The sequence below is a fragment of the Cherax quadricarinatus genome, chromosome 4 (genome assembly GCF_038502225.1).
Source record: "Cherax quadricarinatus isolate ZL_2023a chromosome 4, ASM3850222v1, whole genome shotgun sequence".
Taxonomy (NCBI): domain Eukaryota; kingdom Metazoa; phylum Arthropoda; class Malacostraca; order Decapoda; family Parastacidae; genus Cherax; species Cherax quadricarinatus.
In genome coordinates, this window is record NC_091295.1 from 77,157,954 (window position 1) to 77,171,932 (window position 13,979).

General features: G+C 40.6%; 1 protein-coding gene across 1 annotated transcript in view; it reads left to right on the top strand.

The window, feature by feature from the left end:
* The window catches only part of LOC128684426 (uncharacterized), a 157,549-nt gene that overhangs the window by 130,881 nt on the left and 12,689 nt on the right, over positions 1-13,979 (top strand). The window lies entirely within an intron of this gene.

A 13,979-nucleotide genomic window follows, 5' to 3' on the forward strand; every position in this document is an offset into this window, starting at 1 on the left:
GAGGAGGTAGGCTGTATTAGGCCTATGTCACGACACAGTTGTAATAATTGTAAGACAGAGAGGAGGTAGGCCATGTTAGGCCTATGTCACAACATGTGTAATAATTGTAAGACAGAGTGGAGGTAGGCCGTATTAGGCCTATGTCATGACATTTGTAATAATTATAAGACAGAGAGGAGGTAGGCTATGTTAGGCCTATGTCATGACACAGTTGTAATAATTGTAAGACAGAGAGGAGGTAGGCTATGTTAGGCCTATGTCATGACACAGTTGTAATAATTGTAAGACAGAGAGGAGGTAGGCTATATTAGACACAGTTGTAATATGTCAGGCTATATTACATGTTGTAATAATTGTAAGACAGAGAGGAGGTAGGCTGTATTAGGCCTATGTCACAACACAGTTGTAATAATTGTAAGACAGAGAGGAGGTAGGCTATGTTAGGCCTATGCCATGACACAATTGTAATAATTGTAAGACAGAGAGGAGGTAGGCTATGTTAGGCCTATGTCACAACACTTGCAATAATTGCAAGAGAGAGGAGGTAGGCTGTATTAGGCCTATGTCATGACACAGTTGTAATAATTGTGAGAGAGGAGGTAGGCTGTTAGGCCTATGTCATGACACAGTTGAAATAATTGTAAGACAGAGAGGAGGTAGGCTGTATTAGGCCTGTCACAACACATGTAATAATTGTAAGACAGAGGAGGTAGGCTGTATTAGGCCTATGTCTACACATGTAATTGTAAGACAGAGAGGAAGTAGGCTGTATTAGGCCTATGTCACAACACATGTAATAATTGTAAGACAGAGAGGAGGTAGGCTGTATTAGGCCTACATCTAGACACATGTAATAATTGTAAGACAGAGAGGAGGTAGGCTATGTTAGGCCTATGTCACGACACAGTTGTAATAATTGTAAGATAGAGAGGAGGTAGGCTGTATTAGGCCTATGTCATGACACAGTTGTAATAATTGTAAGACAGAGAGGAGGTAGGCTATGTTAGGCCTATGTCATGACACAGTTGTGATAATTGAAAGATAGAGAGGAGGTAGGCTGTATTACGCCTATGTCATGACACTTGTAATAATTGTAAGACAGAGAGGAGGTAGGCTATGTTAGGCCTATGTCACAACACAGTTGTAATAATTGTAAGACAGAGAGGAGGTAGGCTATGTTAGGCCTATGCCATGACACAATTGTAATAATTGTAAGACAGAGAGGAGGTAGGCTATGTTAGGCCTATGTCATGACACTTGCAATAATTGCAAGAGAGAGGAGGTAGGCTGTATTGTATGTCATGACACAGTTGTAATAATTGTGAGAGGAGGTAGGCTGTTAGGCCTATGTCATGACACAGTTGTAATAATTGTAAGACAGAGAGGAGGTAGGCTGTATTAGGCCTATGTCACAACACATGTAATAATTGTAAGACAGAGGAGGTAGGCTGTATTAGGCCTATGTCTAGACACATGTAATAATTGTAAGACAGAGAGGAGGTAGGCTGTATTAGGCCTATGTCACAACACAGGTAATAATTGTAAGACAGAGAGGAGGTAGGCTATGTTAGGCCTATGTGACACATTGTAATAATTGTAAGACAGAGAGGAGGTAGGCTATGTTAGGCCTATGTCATGACACAGTTGTAATAATTGTAAGACAGGAGGTAGGCTATGTTAGGCCTATGTCATGACACAGTTGTAATAATTGTAAGACAGAGAGGAGGTAGGCTATGTTAGGCCTATGTCACAACACAGTTGTAATAATTGTAAGAGAGGAGGTAGGCTAGGCCTATGTCCTATGTCAGGACAGTTGTAATAATTGTAAGACAGAGAGGAGGTAGGCTATATTAGGCCTATGTCATGACACAGTTGTAATAATTGTAAGACAGAGAGGAGGTAGGTAAGAGAGAGGAGGTATGTTAGGCCTATGTCACGACACAGTTGTAATAATTGTAAGATTGAGAGGAGGTAGGCTGTATTAGGCCTATGTCATGACACAGTTGTAATAATTGTAAGACAGAGAGGAGGTAGGCTATGTTAGGCCTATGTCACGACACAGTTGTAATAATTGTAAGATAGAGAGGACGTAGGCTGTATTAGGCCTATGTCATGACACAGTTGTAATAATTGTAAGAGAGGAGGTAGGCTATGTTAGGCCTATGTCCCAACACATGTAATAATTGTAAGACAGAGAGGAGGTAGGCTGTATTAGGCCTATGTCATGACAGTTGTAATAATTGTAAGACAGAGAGGAGGTAGGCTATGTTAGGCCTATGTCATGACACCTTTGTAATAATTGTAAGACAGAGAGGAGGTAGGCTATGTTAGGCCTATGTCATGACACAGTTGTAATAATTGTAAGACAGAGAGGAGGTAGGCTATATTAGGCCTATGTCACAACACATGTAATAATTGTAAGACAGAGAGGAGGTAGGATGTATTAGGCCTATGTCATGACACAGTTGTAATAATTGTAAGACAGAGAGGAGGTAGGCTATGTTAGGCCTATGTCATGACACAGTTGTAATAATTGTAAGACAGAGAGGAGGTAGGCTATGTTAGGCCTATGTCATGACACAGTTGTAATAATTGTAAGACAGAGAGGAGGTAGGCTATGTTAGGCCTATGTCATGACACAGTTGTAATAATTGTAAGACAGAGAGGAGGTAGGCTATGTTAGGCCTATGTCACGACACAGTTGTAATAATTGTAAGACAGAGAGGAGGTAGGCTATGTTAGGCCTATGTCACAACACAGTTGTAATAATTGTAAGACAGAGTGGAGGTAGGCTGTATTAGGCCTATGTCATGACACAGTTGTCATAATTGTAAGACAGAGAGGAGGTAGGCTATGTTAGGCCTATGTCACAACACATGTAATAATTGTAAGACAGAGAGGAGGTAGGCTGTATTAGGCCTATGTCATGACACAGTTGTAATAATTGTGAGAGGAGGTAGGCTGTTAGGCCTATGTCATGACACAGTTGTAATAATTGTAAGACAGAGAGGAGGTAGGCTGTATTAGGCCTATGTCATGACACAGTTGTAATAATTGTAAGATAGAGAGGAGGTAGGCTGTATTAGGCCTATGTCATGACACAGTTGTAATAATTGTAAGACAGAGAGGAGGTAGGCTATGTTAGGCCTATGTCACAACACATGTAATAATTGTAAGACAGAGAGGAGGTAGGCTGTATTAGGCCTATGTCATGACAGTTGTAATAATTGTAAGACAGAGAGGAGGTAGGCTATGTTAGGCCTATGTCATGACACAGTTGTAATAATTGTAAGACAGAGAGGAGGTAGGCTATGTTAGGCCTATGTCATGACACAGTTGTAATAATTGTAAGACAGAGAGGAGGTAGGCTATATTAGGCCTATGTCAGGACAGTTGTAATAATTGTAAGACAGAGAGGAGGTAGGCTGTATTAGGCCTATGTCATGACACAGTTGTAATAATTGTAAGACAGAGAGGAGGTAGGCTATGTTAGGCCTATGTCATGACACAATTGTAATAATTGTAAGACAGAGAGGAGGTAGGCTATGTTAGGCCTATGTCATGACACAGTTGTAATTGTAAGACAGAGAATAGGTAGGCTATGTTAGGCCTATGTCATGACTCAGTTGTAATAATTGTAAGACAGAGAGGAGGTAGTCTATGTTAGGCCTATGTCACAACACAGTTGTAATAATTGTAAGACAGAGAGGAGGTAGGCTATGTTAGGCCTATGTCATGACACAGTTGTAATAATTGTAAGACAGAGAGGAGGTAGGCTATGTTAGGCCTATGTCATGACACAGTTGTAATAATTGTAAGACAGAGAGGAGGTAGGCTATATTAGGCCTATGTCACAACACATGTAATAATTGTAAGACAGAGAGGAGGTAGGATGTATTAGGCCTATGTCATGACACTTGTAATAATTGTAAGACAGAGAGGAGGTAGGCTATGTTAAGCCTATGTCACAACACAGTTGTAATAATTGTAAGACAGAGAGGAGGTAGGCTATGTTAGGCCTATGTCATGACACAGTTGTGATAATTGAAAGATAGAGAGGAGGTAGGCTGTATTAGGCCTATGTCATGACACTTGTAATAATTGTAAGACAGAGAGGAGGTAGGCTATGTTAGGCCTATGTCACAACACAGTTGTAATAATTGTAAGACAGAGAGGAGGTAGGCTATGTTAGGCCTATGTCATGACACAGTTGTAATAATTGAAAGATAGAGAGGAGGTAGGCTGTATTAGGCCTATGTCATGACACTTGTAATAATTGTAAGACAGAGAGGAGGTAGGCTATGTTAGGCCTATGTCACGACACAGTTGTAATAATTGTAAGACAGAGAGGAGGTAGGCTATGTTAGGCCTATGTCACGACACAGTTGTAATAATTGTAAGACAGAGAGGAGGTAGGCTATGTTAGGCCTATGTCAGGACAGTTGTAATAATTGTAAGACAGAGAGGAGGTAAGCTATGTTAGGCCTATGTCATGACACAGTTGTAATAATTGTAAGACAGAGAGGAGGTAGGCTATGTTAGGCCTATGTCAGGACAGTTGTAATAATTGTAAGATAGAGAGGAGATAGGCTGTATTAGGCCTATGTCATGACACAGTTGTAATAATTGTAAGACAGAGAGGAGGTAGGCTATGTTAGGCCTATGTCATGACACAGTTGTAATAATTGTAAGATAGAGAGGAGGTAGGCTATGTTAGGCCTATGTCAGGACAGTTGTAATAATTGTAAGATAGAGAGGAGGTAGGCTGTATTAGGCCTATGTCATGACACAGTTGTAATAATTGTAAGACAGAGAGGAGGTAGGCTGTATTAGGCCTATGCCATGACACAGTTGTAATAATTGTAAGAGAGAGGAGGTAGGCTGTATTAGGCCTATGTCACGACACAGTTGTAATAATTGTAAGACAGAGAGGAGGTAGGCTATGTTAGGCCTATGTCACATGTGTAATAATTGTAAGACAGAGTGGAGGTAGGCCGTATTAGGCCTATGTCATGACATTTGTAATAATTATAAGACAGAGAGGAGGTAGGCTATGTTAGGCCTATGTCATGACACAGTTGTAATAATTGTAAGACAGAGAGGAGGTAGGCTATGTTAGGCCTATGTCATGACACAGTTGTAATAATTGTAAGACAGAGAGGAGGTAGGCTATGTTAGGCCTATGTCATGACACAGTTGTAATAATTGTAAGACAGAGAGGAGGTAGGCTATATTAGGCCTATGTCACAACATATGTAATAATTGTAAGACAGAGAGGAGGTAGGCTGTATTAGGCCTATGTCAACACACAGTTGTAATAATTGTAAGACAGAGAGGAGGTAGGCTATGTTAGGCCTATGCCATGACACAATTGTAATAATTGTAAGACAGAGAGGAGGTAGGCTATGTTAGGCCTATGTCACAACACTTGCAATAATTGCAAGAGAGAGGAGGTAGGCTGTATTAGGCCTATGTCATGACGCAGTTGTAATAATTGTGAGAGAGGAGGTAGGCTGTTAGGCCTATGTCATGACACAGTTGTAACAATTGTAAGACAGAGAGGAGGTAGGCTGTATTAGGCCTGTCACAACACATGTAATAATTGTAAGACAGAGGAGGTAGGCTGTATTAGGCCTATGTCTACACATGTAATTATAAGACAGAGAGGAAATAGGCTGTATTAGGCCTATGTCACAACACATGTAATAATTGTAGGACAGAGAGGAGGTAGGCTGTATTAGGCCTACATCTAGACACATGTAATAATTGTAAGACAGAGAGGAGGTAGGCTATGTTAGGCCTATGTCACGACACAGTTGTAATAATTGTAAGATAGAGAGGAGGTAGGCTGTATTAGGCCTATGTCATGACACAGTTGTAATAATTGTAAGACAGAGAGGAGGTAGGCTATGTTAGGCCTATGTCATGACACAGTTGTAATAATTGTAAGACAGAGAGGAGGTAGGCTATATTAGGCCTATGTCACAACATATGTAATAATTGTAAGACAGAGAGGAGGAAGGCTGTATTAGGCCTATGTCACAACACAGTTGTAATAATTGTAAGACAGAGAGGAGGTAGGCTATGTTAGGCCTATGCCATGACACAATTGTAATAATTGTAAGACAGAGAGGAGGTAGGCTATGTTAGGCCTATGTCACAACACTTGCAATAATTGCAAGAGAGAGGAGGTAGGCTGTATTAGGCCTATGTCATGACGCAGTTGTAATAATTGTGAGAGAGGAGGTAGGCTGTTAGGCCTATGTCATGACACAGTTGTAATAATTGTAAGACAGAGAGGAGGTAGGCTGTATTAGGCCTGTCACAACACATGTAATAATTGTAAGACAGAGGAGGTAGGCTGTATTAGGCCTATGTCTACACATGTAATTGTAAGACAGAGAGGAGGTAGGCTGTATTAGGCCTATGTCACAACACATGTAATAATTGTAGGACAGAGAGGAGGTAGGCTGTATTAGGCCTACATCTAGACACATGTAATAATTGTAAGACAGAGAGGAGGTAGGCTATGTTAGGCCTATGTCACGACACAGTTGTAATAATTGTAAGATAGAGAGGAGGTAGGCTGTATTAGGCCTATGTCATGACACAGTTGTAATAATTGTAAGACAGAGAGGAGGTAGGCTATGTTAGGCCTATGTCATGACACAGTTGTAATAATTGTAAGAGAGGAGGTAGGCTGTATTAGGCCTATCTCATGACACATTTGCAATAATTGAAAGACAGAGAGAAGGTAGGCTTTGTTAGGCCTATGTCAGGACAGTTGTAATAATTGTAAGATAGAGAGGAGGTAGGCTGTATTAGGCCTATGTCATGACACAGTTGTAATAATTGTAGGACAGAGAGGAGGTAGGCTGTGTTAGGTCTATGCCATGACACAGTTGTAATAATTGTAAGAGAGAGGAGGTAGGCTGTATTAGGCCTATGTCATGACACAGTTGTAATAATTGTAAGACAGAGAGGAGGTAGGTTATGTTAGGCCTATGTCACGACACAGTTGTAATAATTGTAAGACAGAGAGGAGGTAGGCTATGTTAGGCCTATGTCATGACACATTTGTAATAATTGTAAGACAGAGAGGAGGTAGGCTATGTTAGGCCTATGTCATGACACATTTGTAATAATTGTAAGACAGAGAGGAGGTAGGCTATGTTAGGGCTATGTCACGACACAGTTGTAATAATTGTAAGAGAGGAGGTAGGCTATGTTAGGCCTATGTCCCAACACATGTAATAATTGTAAGACAGAGAGGAGGTAGGCTGTATTAGGCATATGTCATGACACATTTGTAATAATTGTAAGACAGAGAGGAGGTAGGCTATGTTAGGCCTATGTCATGACACCTTTGTAATAATTGTAAGACAGAGAGGAGGTAGGCTATGTTAGGCCTATGTCATGACACAGTTGTAATAATTGTAAGACAGAGAGGAGGTAGGCTATATTAGGCCTATGTCACAACACATGTAATAATTGTAAGACAGAGAGGAGGTAGGATGTATTAGGCCTATGTCATGACACAGTTGTAATAATTGTAAGACAGAGAGGAGGTAGGCTACGTTAGGCCTATGTCATGACACAATTGTAATAATTGTAAGACAGAGAGGAGGTAGGCTATGTTAGGCCTATGTCATGACACAGTTGTAATAATTGTAAGACAGAGAATAGGTAGGCTATGTTAGGCCTATGTCATGACTCAGTTGTAATAATTGTAAGAAAGAGAGGAGGTAGTCTATGTTAGGCCTTTGTCACGACACAGTTGTAATAATTGTAAGACAGAGAGGAGGTAGGCTATGTTAGGCCTATGTCATGACACAGTTGTAATAATTGTAAGACAGAGAGGAGGTAGGCTATGTTAGGCCTATGTCATGACACAGTTGTAATAATTGTAAGACAGAGAGGAGGTAGGCTATGTTAGGCCTATGTCATGACACAGTTGTAATAATTGTAAGACAGAGAGGAGGTAGGCTATATTAGGCCTATGTCACAACACATGTAATAATTGTAAGACAGAGAGGAGGTAGGATGTATTAGGCCTATGTCATGACACAGTTGTAATAATTGTAAGACAGAGAGGAGGTAGGCTATGTTAGGCCTATGTCATGACACAATTGTAATAATTGTAAGACAGAGAGGAGGTAGGCTATGTTAGGCCTATGTCATGACACAGTTGTAATAATTGTAAGACAGAGAATAGGTAGGCTATGTTAGGCCTATGTCATGACTCAGTTGTAATAATTGTAAGACAGAGAGGAGGTAGTCTATGTTAGGCCTATGTCACAACACAGTTGTAATAATTGTAAGACAGAGAGGAGGTAGGCTATGTTAGGCCTATGTCATGACACAGTTGTAATAATTGTAAGACAGAGAGGAGGTAGGCTATGTTAGGCCTATGTCATGACACAGTTGTAATAATTGTAAGACAGAGAAGAGGTAGGCTATATTAGGCCTATGTCACAACACATGTAATAATTGTAAGACAGAGAGGAGGTAGGATGTATTAGGCCTATGTCATGACACTTGTAATAATTGTAAGACAGAGAGGAGGTAGGCTATGTTAAGCCTATGTCACAACACAGTTGTAATAATTGTAAGACAGAGAGGAGGTAGGCTATGTTAGGCCTATGTCATGACACAGTTGTGATAATTGAAAGATAGAGAGGAGGTAGGCTGTATTAGGCCTATGTCATGACACTTGTAATAATTGTAAGACAGAGAGGAGGTAGGCTATGTTAGGCCTATGTCACAACACAGTTGTAATAATTGTAAGACAGAGAGGAGGTAGGCTATGTTAGGCCTATGTCATGACACAGTTGTAATAATTGAAAGATAGAGAGGAGGTAGGCTGTATTAGGCCTATGTCATGACACTTGTAATAATTGTAAGACAGAGAGGAGGTAGGCTATGTTAGGCCTATGTCACGACACAGTTGTAATAATTGTAAGACAGAGAGGAGGTAGGCTATGTTAGGCCTATGTCATGACACAGTTGTAATAATTGTAAGACAGAGAGGAGGTAGGCTATGTTAGGCCGATGTCAGGACAGTTGTAATAATTGTAAGACAGAGAGGAGGTAAGCTATGTTAGGCCTATGTCATGACACAGTTGTAATAATTGTAAGACAGAGAGGAGGTAGGCTATGTTAGGCCTATGTCAGGACAGTTGTAATAATTGTAAGATAGAGAGGAGATAGGCTGTATTAGGCCTATGTCATGACACAGTTGTAATAATTGTAAGACAGAGAGGAGGTAGGCTATGTTAGGCCTCTGTCATGACACAGTTGTAATAATTGTAAGATAGAGAGGAGGTAGGCTATGTTAGGCCTATGTCAGGACAGTTGTAATAATTGTAAGATAGAGAGGAGGTAGGCTGTATTAGGCCTATGTCATGACACAGTTGTAATAATTGTAAGACAGAGAGGAGGTAGGCTGTATTAGGCCTATGCCATGACACAGTTGTAATAATTGTAAGAGAGAGGAGGTAGGCTGTATTAGGCCTATGTCACGACACAGTTGTAATAATTGTAAGACAGAGAGGAGGTAGGCTATGTTAGGCCTATGTCACATGTGTAATAATTGCAAGACAGAGTGGAGGTAGGCCATATTAGGCCTATGTCATGACATTTGTAATAATTATAAGACAGAGAGGAGGTAGGCTATGTTAGGCCTATGTCATGACACAGTTGTAATAATTGTAAGACAGAGAGGAGGTAGGCTATGTTAGGCCTATGTCATGACACAGTTGTAATAATTGTAAGACAGAGAGGAGGTAGGCTATGTTAGGCCTATGTCATGACACAGTTGTAATAATTGTAAGACAGAGAGGAGGTAGGCTATATTAGGCCTATGTCACAACATATGTAATAATTGTAAGACAGAGAGGAGGTAGGCTGTATTAGGCCTATGTCACAACACAGTTGTAATAATTGTAAGACAGAGAGGAGGTAGGCTATGTTAGGCCTATGCCATGACACAATTGTAATAATTGTAAGACAGAGAGGAGGTAGGCTATGTTAGGCCTATGTCACAACACTTGCAATAATTGCAAGAGAGAGGAGGTAGGCTGTATTAGGCCTATGTCATGACGCAGTTGTAATAATTGTGAGAGAGGAGGTAGGCTGTTAGGCCTATGTCATGACACAGTTGTAACAATTGTAAGACAGAGAGGAGGTAGGCTGTATTAGGCCTGTCACAACACATGTAATAATTGTAAGACAGAGGAGGTAGGCTGTATTAGGCCTATGTCTACACATGTAATTATAAGACAGAGAGGAGGTAGGCTGTATTAGGCCTATGTCACAACACATGTAATAATTGTAGGACAGAGAGGAGGTAGGCTGTATTAGGCCTACATCTAGACACATGTAATAATTGTAAGACAGAGAGGAGGTAGGCTATGTTAGGCCTATGTCACGACACAGTTGTAATAATTGTAAGATAGAGAGGAGGTAGGCTGTATTAGGCCTATGTCATGACACAGTTGTAATAATTGTAAGACAGAGAGGAGGTAGGCTATGTTAGGCCTATGTCATGACACAGTTGTAATAATTGTAAGACAGAGAGGAGGTAGGCTATATTAGGCCTATGTCACAACATATGTAATAATTGTAAGACAGAGAGGAGGAAGGCTGTATTAGGCCTATGTCACAACACAGTTGTAATAATTGTAAGACAGAGAGGAGGTAGGCTATGTTAGGCCTATGCTATGACACAATTGTAATAATTGTAAGACAGAGAGGAGGTAGGCTATGTTAGGCCTATGTCACAACACTTGCAATAATTGCAAGAGAGAGGAGGTAGGCTGTATTAGGCCTATGTCATGACGCAGTTGTAATAATTGTGAGAGAGGAGGTAGGCTGTTAGGCCTATGTCATGACACAGTTGTAATAATTGTAAGACAGAGAGGAGGTAGGCTGTATTAGGCCTGTCACAACACATGTAATAATTGTAAGACAGAGGAGGTAGGCTGTATTAGGCCTATGTCTACACATGTAATTGTAAGACAGAGAGGAGGTAGGCTGTATTAGGCCTATGTCACAACACATGTAATAATTGTAGGACAGAGAGGAGGTAGGCTGTATTAGGCCTACATCTAGACACATGTAATAATTGTAAGACAGAGAGGAGGTAGGCTATGTTAGGCCTATGTCACGACACAGTTGTAATAATTGTAAGATAGAGAGGAGGTAGGCTGTATTAGGCCTATGTCATGACACAGTTGTAATAATTGTAAGACAGAGAGGAGGTAGGCTATGTTAGGCCTGTGTCATGACACAGTTGTAATAATTGTAAGAGAGGAGGTAGGCTGTATTAGGCCTATCTCATGACACAATTGCAATAATTGAAAGACAGAGAGAAGGTAGGCTTTGTTAGGCCTATGTCAGGACAGTTGTAATAATTGTAAGATAGAGAGGAGGTAGGCTGTATTAGGCCTATGTCATGACACAGTTGTAATAATTGTAGGACAGAGAGGAGGTAGGCTGTGTTAGGTCTATGCCATGACACAGTTGTAATAATTGTAAGAGAGAGGAGGTAGGCTGTATTAGGCCTATGTCATGACACAGTTGTAATAATTGTAAGACAGAGAGGAGGTAGGTTATGTTAGGCCTATGTCACGACACAGTTGTAATAATTGTAAGACAGAGAGGAGGTAGGCTATGTTAGGCCTATGTCATGACACATTTGTAATAATTGTAAGACAGAGAGGAGGTAGGCTATGTTAGGCCTATGTCATGACACATTTGTAATAATTGTAAGACAGAGAGGAGGTAGGCTATGTTAGGCCTATGTCACGACACAGTTGTAATAATTGTAAGAGAGGAGGTAGGCTATGTTAGGCCTATGTCCCAACACATGTAATAATTGTAAGACAGAGAGGAGGTAGGCTGTATTAGGCCTATGTCATGACACAGTTGTAATAATTGTAAGACAGAGAGGAGGTAGGCTATGTTAGGCCTATGTCATGAAACCTTTGTAATAATTGTAAGACAGAGAGGAGGTAGGCTATGTTAGGCCTATGTCATGACACAGTTGTAATAATTGTAAGACAGAGAGGAGGTAGGCTATATTAGGCCTATGTCACAACACATGTAATAATTGTAAGACAGAGAGGAGGTAGGATGTATTAGGCCTATGTCATGACACAGTTGTAATAATTGTAAGACAGAGAGGAGGTAGGCTATGTTAGGCCTATGTCATGACACAATTGTAATAATTGTAAGACAGAGAGGAGGTAGGCTATGTTAGGCCTATGTCATGACACAGTTGTAATAATTGTAAGACAGAGAATAGGTAGGCTATGTTAGGCCTATGTCATGACTCAGTTGTAATAATTGTAAGACAGAGAGGAGGTAGTCTATGTTAGGCCTATGTCACGACACAGTTGTAATAATTGTAAGACAGAGAGGAGGTAGGCTATGTTAGGCCTATGTCATGACAGTTGTAATAATTGTAAGACAGAGAGGAGGTAGGCTATATTAGGCCTATGTCACAACACATGTAATAATTGTAAGACAGAGAGGAGGTAGGATGTATTAGGCCTATGTCATGACACAGTTGTAATAATTGTAAGACAGAGAGGAGGTAGGCTATGTTAGGCCTATGTCATGACACAATTGTAATAATTGTAAGACAGAGAGGAGGTAGGCTATGTTAGGCCTATGTCATGACACAGTTGTAATAATTGTAAGACAGAGAATAGGTAGGCTATGTTAGGCCTATGTCATGACTCAGTTGTAATAATTGTAAGACAGAGAGGAGGTAGTCTATGTTAGGCCTATGTCACAACACAGTTGTAATAATTGTAAGACAGAGAGGAGGTAGGCTGTATTAGGCCTATGTCACGACACAGTTGTAATAATTGTAAGAGAGAGGAGGTAGGCTATGTTAGGCCTATGTCATGACACAGTTGTAATAATTGTAAGACAGGAGGTATGCTATGTTAGGCCTATGTCATGACACAGATGTAATAATTGTAAGACAGAGAGGAGGTAGGCTATGTTAGGCCTATGTCATGACACAGTTGTAATTGTAAGACAGAGAGGAGGTAGGCTATGTTAGGCCTATGTCATGACAGAGTTGTAATGATTGTAAGACAGCTAGGAGGTAGGCTATGTTAGGCCTATGTCATGATACAGTTGTAATAATTGTAAGACACAGAGGAGGTAGGCTATGTTAGGCCTATATCACGACACAGTTGTAATAATTTCCTATCGAATCTTACCTAACCTAACCTGTAGGAAATGTAAATGTCATGTAGATCAGTTATGTGCATATATTATGCAATATATAGTAACAGCCTGGTTGATCAGGCTCTGATCCACCATGCGGCCTTGTCACAGACCGGGCCGTGGGGGCGCTGACCCCCAAAATCCTCTCCAGGTATACTCCAGGTATATGACGTGTGAGGAAATTCGAAAATAACGATGTGGTGATATGAAGTGTATTTTCAGGGTTTGGTTGTTTAAAAAAGAAAGGGTAAGCTGGGTCACGAGTGAGTCTACCTGTGGGGTGGACAGGTGTGAAGGATGTTCCAGAGGGGGTTGGAAGGAGGGGGTGAAGGAGGTTTTAAAGTGGGTCTTAAAGTACATTTTAGATCTGTGTTCAGACAAGTGTTTTTGGGGATTTAAGGTGCTGTTGGAGTGTATGCATGGAAATGTTTGTAGTGCTTCACAAAAACTGCTTATTTGGACTTGAGTTCGGATGGAAAGTACAGCGCGTGAACTCTTAAGGATGGTGGGAGGTGCAGTGCCTAAACCCTGAAGGATGGTGGAAATAGTGGCAATAAGGTGGATAATCTAAATTATGATATCAGTGCACCTAAGGAAAGACGGCAAGGGATTACTTGATACAAAATTAATTTTCCTTCATTTACTCACCCTAGCTCAGTTAAAAACTGTCAAGGTTAAAAAGATACACTGACAGTGTTATAAAAAAACAGTCAGTATTAATGAGATATACTTTA